The sequence below is a fragment of the Peromyscus leucopus genome, chromosome 15, assembly GCF_004664715.2.
Source record: "Peromyscus leucopus breed LL Stock chromosome 15, UCI_PerLeu_2.1, whole genome shotgun sequence".
In the NCBI taxonomy this organism is placed as follows: domain Eukaryota; kingdom Metazoa; phylum Chordata; class Mammalia; order Rodentia; family Cricetidae; genus Peromyscus; species Peromyscus leucopus.
The window spans coordinates 25,597,437-25,604,931 of NC_051076.1; the positions used below are offsets into that span (position 1 = coordinate 25,597,437).

A 7,495-nucleotide genomic window follows, 5' to 3' on the forward strand; every position below is an offset into this window, starting at 1 on the left:
GTGTCAGGACCCCTTTGGGCTCACATATCACATATCAAATATTTACTTAACCATTCACAACAGTATCAAAATTGCAGTTAGGGAGTAGCAACAAAAATAAGTTTATAGTTGGGGATCACCACAGCATGAGAAACTGTATCAAAGGGCCGCAGCATTGGGAAGGTTGAGAACCACTGCCCTAGAAGAAAATAAACAAATGAAAAGGGCCAGGATCCCTAAGAGTAATTCCATTCACATGATTTCACCCTTACTTTATTCAAATTGTGCTTCTCTTTCACAAGTACTACGAAAGCAATCAACTCATTCTTCTTCAACTCATTACAGCAGTGGGTCTTGAGCATTTGCTATTACATGTCACTTAATCAGCTGCAGTCGGTTTAACGAAGCATTTACGCAAATCCTGGGGCACAGAGGTTTCTGTGGATAATGTGAGTGACCTTTGACAGTGGTGAAGCTATTGAGGACTCGGTGGGAAATGACTGTTAAGAACTGTCTCTCCAGCAATGGCATCAGTTCCTTTATGTGCATAGGTTGGGAGTTAAGGTTCAAGGTTTGTTGTGTTTTCCTGTCTTCTGAATCTTCAAGACTGATGTGAGCTGTTTCTGGGTTGAGACCAATGAGCTCATGTCCAGAACAAACAAAATCACCACCAGTAGGATAATAAATTGTAGCCAATCGTGCTTGCTTTTGTGTAGCTAGAATGAAGCAGAGATACAAGTATATAATCCAGATTAGAAACTGAAAGATGGGACTCAGAGATCCTCTTCCTTAAGAGGGACACAAGCATGATTCTCCACCGTTAGCCTAACGGGGTATCCAGGAACAGAGAGAAAACACCCGAGATTCTGGGTTCCCCAGTCTGTGCTCTCTAGAAAACTGTGAAGGGATAAGTGGTTCCCAATAACTCCTGTCTAGCGGTTCCTCTAGCCAGTGAAGTCTATGGGAGACATGATGCTGTTCACTGATTATTTGCATGAAGAAAGGACACAGAGTGGAGCAGAGATAATTAAACAGCATTTTAGTCTCAAATTAGCAGATAAACACCATCAGAGCTTAATTCTGAGATTTGACTTCTTGCTTTCTTATAGATAATTATGAGCATGACAAGATAAAACAAAATTTCCTCCTTCAAAGGCAAGCATTTTAAAGTTCCCCTCTTACATGACGTTTGGTAAGAGCGGCTTGTCTTATGAGTCATAGTCAGCCCACCTGCCTGCCCTCAGCGAGCTCACTCTCATCCTCCAGGACCTGCACACACAGCTCACTGAGGGGTTGGTTTCCTTCCCCACCATCCTCAGCTAATATGGACTCTCCAAGCTCTTTGTATCCTTGCCTCCTTCAGCTTCCCAAACCACTTCCAATCTCATAGATACAAACACTCTTCTTAGGAGCATTAGATAAATTTGAGATCAAAATGCTAATTGTAATCTTTTATGTCTGGACAAGCCCTGACAGTTTATAAAGCCATTTGACAAAATTATCCCATTAAATCTTCAGCAAATTCCACCTTGTGAGCAGGTATTACCATTAACACTTGGCAAATAAGGACTCTGCTGTGGAGATATGTCCTGCGTCTCCTTGTTGCAAATCTATTAGCCTTTCCAGACTAACAGATGTCCTGGTTATACTAATTTCAAACATTGGCTCATTTGTCTACTTTCCTTTCCCCTACTAAAGATTATACATTTCTTTATCAACTCGCCCTTGATTACAGTAATTCTGAGTTTCTCAGAGTCAAAGTGCAGCCCATGAAGTCTGCCCCAGCAGTGAAAGGTGTCACTGTCATTAACTGTGGCATTTCTAATGAAGGTGTTGGGGCCATCATAATAGTATGTGAGACCAAGGCCATCCTTGTAGTAGGTCACCATGTAGACATCCCAGTTCTTCCAGCCATGGCATCTAATGAGGAAGGAACAAACACACACACACACACACACACACACACACACACACACACACACACACCTTCCATCACCACATCAGCAGAGGTCTGAAGAATCAGCCACTCTGAAGAGCATTCATTACATTATGGTTGTTTATTTAACAATGCATGGTAAGACTGAAGAAGAGTTGTGGGGAGAAAGGGACAGACAGACCCACAGACAGATGAAAAGGGGTCACCCATGGATGATCACCCACCCATTTATTGGTTCATAAGATAAACTAAAGAACAAAGACACAATGTGTCTAACCCAACTTCTACGCCATTGAATCCTTTCTCCCTCTGAAAGGTCAGTCTGGAGCTACAAATTCTCCAAAGCCATTCCTGCCCACTCCCCTCCTCCATGCCTGCTCCCCTCCTCCATGCCCTGATCCCCTCCTCCATGCCTGCTCCCCTCCTCCATGCCCTGCTCCTTCCTCCATTCCTGCTCCCCTCCTCCCTCCCTGCTCACCTCCTCCCTGTCCAATTCCCTCCTCACTGCCCCAGATGAGTACACATACAGAATGCCTGAAATGCAGAATTTCCTTCAAATCTGTTGTACCTGGGTCTAGTTAAGCCAAAACAGGCAGACATACACATCCTGTGGAATTTTAGCTTAGGGGATTTATTTTGTTCTATCCTTCCTCACAGAGGCTTCTCAACTTTAACTATGTGTTTAATTTTTACTTACTTCCCTCTTCCCTATGTAGATCTGTGTATCAAGTTGTCAGGGCTTCATCTGGTTCTGTGTCTCTAGTGCCTAACGCAGTTTTTAGAAGGAGGCAGATACCCAATGAATATTTGTCACTAGTGACTCAACAAGATATAAAAATCATATTCTATGGCTAGTGCCACTTTTAAGAATTGTAAAACATTCATAAATGGAGAACTTTGAATGAGAATATGGCTAACTTGTATATTTTATTTAAGAAAAGCCCTTTAAGGACTCCTCTCAAATATACTTACTATGAAATAAATAACTATTCTTTATTGTTTAATTTGTATTTAGAATTGGTTTAGAGATTTTAAAACACCTTTTTCATAAAAGAAAAATATATAATGTGCAACTTATCCATTCAAAAGATAGTTTGTTTATTCAACATTTATTGATACTTAAATATGTTGTATTAAGTTTTGACACTAAAGGAGTAATAAAGATGAAATAAACATTAGAATTGTTTTTAGCAACAGCAAAGGAAATGAGGAATGCACACAGGTATCTTTCATGGTAGAAGGATTGTTCAGAACCATCTTTACTCAAGCCTTATGATCCAAGTATGCATACACAGCTTTTTTCAGTGTCCATATGCCCATCAAGCCATTTGATCACATAATGCGTGTTTATATCTAGGTAAAATAGAAGAAACAGAACAGAGGAATAATATTGATGACAGAATAGACTATAACTACTTTAAGAAATGTAAGCAGTGATGTAGAAGAAGACACTGAGATGTCTTGCGTCTAATCCCCAGTGATCATGGTCTTAAAATAACCTACACTCTTCCAATCTTCAGGTACTTCACTCCTCAAATAAGAGATACATATTCCCATATCTGTTAAATTTACCTTCCATCACTTCTAGGTGCACAGGGTCACTCTTGTAACATCCTTGGTTTGGACTTATGTATTTTTCCACTGTTCTGAATGGTGGCACTCACAAATGTCCAAATGTGAAGTTGTCACCTTAGAGTTGGAGCCACTGTGGATCCATTTAGTAGAGGAGTTTTAAAGGGGGTTATTACCATGGCATGTAAGAGTCACTTTCTCTCCTGTAAATATTCTAATCCATGGTGGGTTCAAGGACACACAGATTTCTGAAAAGCTTAAAGAAAGTAAAATTGTGAAGATAAAGAAACTTTAAGTCATTGGAAATTATCCAGTCTCAAAAGTATAAACATGTCAACAGTCAATCGATGGCCCATCTGTCCTGGCAGAACTGATAACAAAACTCTGTCCTGATATCTAGGAAAAGCAACAAAGGATGAAGTAAACAGTGTTGTGGCCAAGGGAAGCAATCAAGCTAAACACAAGGGTCGCATACAAAAACAAGAGGTTTGGAAACAAGCCAACTACCTTATAATGTAATGGGTTAACCTACTCTATTTCTCTTCAATTTCAGTATCTAGAAATGAAAATTGTAATCTCTTTGTAGATAGAGATAGTATTTGTCACACTCAATAATTGCTTATCATAATGGTATATAATGTTTAGTAAATAATTATTAAAAGGCTGACTGTAGGAATAATGGATAAATGTCAAAGTCTTGGCTTCATTAAAACATGTCAGGAACAACTGTCAATCACTTCAGACTACAGCAAGGATTGATACATTTTATTATATAACGTATGTTAACAAATTATAATAATGAAAAGACAAATATAAAACAGACTTGGTAAAATATAAGCTTTATAAGGTCTAAATTGTAATAATTATTTTATTGTGAATATATAGAGTAAGGAATATTTGAAATCTTAGAAGGTCATGAGAAGCACCAAAAGGGTGTCAGTCTTGAATGGATTCCAGGAGCAAGGAGATATGGTGAAAATTTAAACTGAAACTAAAGAAATGGCTAAATGGTGATGACAAAGGATGACATAGTGAAGGGACGATATTCAGATGCCAGGGACTTGAGATAGAATCCAGTCTTTGTCAGCTGTGCAACCTCCACTGAGTGATGTAATCTGAGTTGCAGGATTCTCAGTCATAAACTGCCAATCAAAACGGCGATGTGGGGCTGGAGAGATGGCTCAGAGGTTAAGAGCACTGACTGCTCTTCCAGAGGTCCTGAGTTCAATTCCCAGCAACCACATGGTGGCTCACAACCATCTGTAACGAGATCTGGTGCCCTCTTCTGGCCTGCAGTCATACATGCTGTATACATAATAAATAAATAAATAAATAAATAAATAAATAAATAAATAAATCTTTAAAAAAAAAAAAACAGCGATGTGAACGTTGGATGGGTACATGTGAAAGTCCTAGAACAGAGGCTGAGGCCTGTCCGTGTAAGACATGGCTGTTGGCTTCAACAAAAGGAGAGCTGCCTTGAAAGGGGAAACTGATAGACAGAAACCTTTTGAACAAGGGAAAAGAAGGACCAGATGAGGTACAGATGGCTAGGAAGCAGGCTGTCCAGGGTGAGGAAGATTCACAGCCATAAGAAAACAAATATGGTGGGATACAGTCACCCAAGTGGAGAGCAATGCTCAGACGCACTGGAGGAACAACCAGCATGGCACTCAGAGCTGCAGAATTAATAAAGGGCAAGTTAGCATCTGTCCCCAGTTTCCAGGACACATGAGTACTAGGATCAGCATGGGAATGAAACCTACATCCATTAAGTTTTAATGATCAATGGGGAGAAGGAAGTGTGTTCTATCCTCTGTCCTCTGTTGGTATCTGTCTTGTACTCTAGTAGATACCAGAGGACTGAGAAGATGCAAGCTATTAGCCTGATTTCCCACTGAGGTGATGCTCAGGCCAGTTTCCTCTGTTCCTCTCTGCTACACAGTGCCAGGAAATGCCCCCATGGTTTGTATAAGTGCTGCAAAGTCACCAAAGAACCATCAACATCCCCACCCTGATGCTCTCTGGATGCATTTTGGCCCCTTTGGGGTGGAGAGTAATGTGAATCCATACTTTACATGAGCAGCAGTGGTAGCCACAGCTGGGCAGACCCTCCATTGGCAGGAGCCATCGCCTCTGTGCCGTCAGGAGCTGACTGTGCCAGAGAGTTCTATGGCTTCAGAAATAGGCTTGAAACCAAAAAGGAGAAGGAAATGTTTTCTGCATCGTATCTGGTTAACTCATCAGCTATGCCTGGGCTTGGCTTTCTCCAGAGATAATAATAGGGTTGTGCCAAATTTGGCAATTTTATAGTCACCCGTTTGTTCTCATTGAACCTTTAGCTGTACACCTAGAATCTGGTGGGTGAGCACCATGGGTCTAAGCAGAGCCACAGGCTTCTTTGAGGTACCATTCAATGCACAAGAATTTGGTTTGCAACCTAAAAACATGGGGTATAGAGGACTGCAGAATAAAATAAGTATTTACTGAATCCCTTGATAAGTGCCAGGCACTGGTTTAAATATAACTGATACTGTTCACCAAAAAAAAAAATCGTATGAGTTAAATATTACTGTCAAAATTTAATTAGATTTTATTACAATCTATATTTTATTGGTGGCTAAATAAGTCTTAGAAAGGTTAACTAATCTGTGTTATCACACCACCTATTAAAGGGATAATTTGGGGTTTAAATATGTAAAAAATGTAACCCTGAAATCAGTCTCTTAGCCACTATGGATGCTCTATTTAAGAACACTCTAGATCATGGAGAACACCAGGTGAAATGCTCTGGGTCTCCTCTCAATTACTGACCCTGTCCTTCTTATTCTGCTCAGTGATTCACTCTCTCTCTCCTTCTGATTCACTCTGATCCACTATCTGACCAGTCCTTTGGAGAAAGTATCAGAGGCTCTTCTTCCACTGGGTCCTGATCTGGCTCATGACATAGGAAGGGAAATGCAAACCCTCACTTATGGGATCTAGGAATGTTCAATACTTCCCAGCTTCAGTCCATATTCAATTTTTATAATCGTCCAACATGAGCATTTCTCCTTTAAATGCACTCCAGTCCTCTTTTTGTCATGGCCCCTCTGACTAATCCACTGGGTTTTTTTTTTTTCATTTTTACATTTATATGTAAACTTCATTTCACATCATCTAGTATGTGAAAGGTGTTTAGTAAATGTACATTCTCCACTTTATTAGTTTTATTTGTTAAGTAATTTTAATAGGAATGCTGATTGAAGTTGGATTAGAGCAGCAGGAAGCCTGCATAAGATCATTAACTGGTATCTCATGGCAGTGCCCTTTGAGCAATCCCAGTCCTCTCTGAAGTCATGAGAAAAGAGCAGGAGCAGGAAGGAACAGAACACACAAGTTTGGTGGGGAGAATGGAGAAGGCTCTTGTTTTGAGGTGCTGGAAGGGTAATGTTTGAATTCCTCAATCCTGGAAGAGACAAAGACGGATTATACTTTACACATTGATGAGACTTTGTTGAGGAATTTGTGGGATCCTCTTTTCTAGGATAGGGGTCCTTCAGGAAAACTGACTGAATTGCTGTCACTTTACTGTGGCTCACATGGCTTCTACAAGGGCTTTCACTGAAGTCTACACACTGTCCAAACAGCTCCTACTTCCGTGAGAGAGCAGGAGTGAGCTCCCTGAGAGGTGCTTGCCTAGTCTGAAGAGGATGGTTTTGTCAGTGAGATCATTTTTATTTGTTTCACCATCTATAGCTTACACTTAAGTGTCCAACAGTGAGATGAAGTAGGTTCTTTAGATGCAGCAGCAGCAGAAAACAGCAGGTTCAACCAAAGAAGTTCACTAAAGCTTAAGAACAATCTAGACTATCAACCCTTTAAAAAAACAAACAAGTTGCAACATGACCACCAGAAAGAATATACCATACTCTCATTACCAAAGGACATTGAAGCATTAATCTAATTATTCTTTATCAATAAAAATTCAGGAGTCAGATATTGGGGTAAGAACCTGAAGGATCAAAG

At 40.2% G+C, this 7,495-nt stretch overlaps 1 pseudogene; it reads right to left on the minus strand.

The window, feature by feature from the left end:
* Positions 1-545: 545 nt before the first annotated feature.
* Positions 546-5,618, minus strand: LOC114690615 (annotated as a pseudogene).
* Between the last annotated feature and the right edge of the window lie 1,877 nt (positions 5,619-7,495).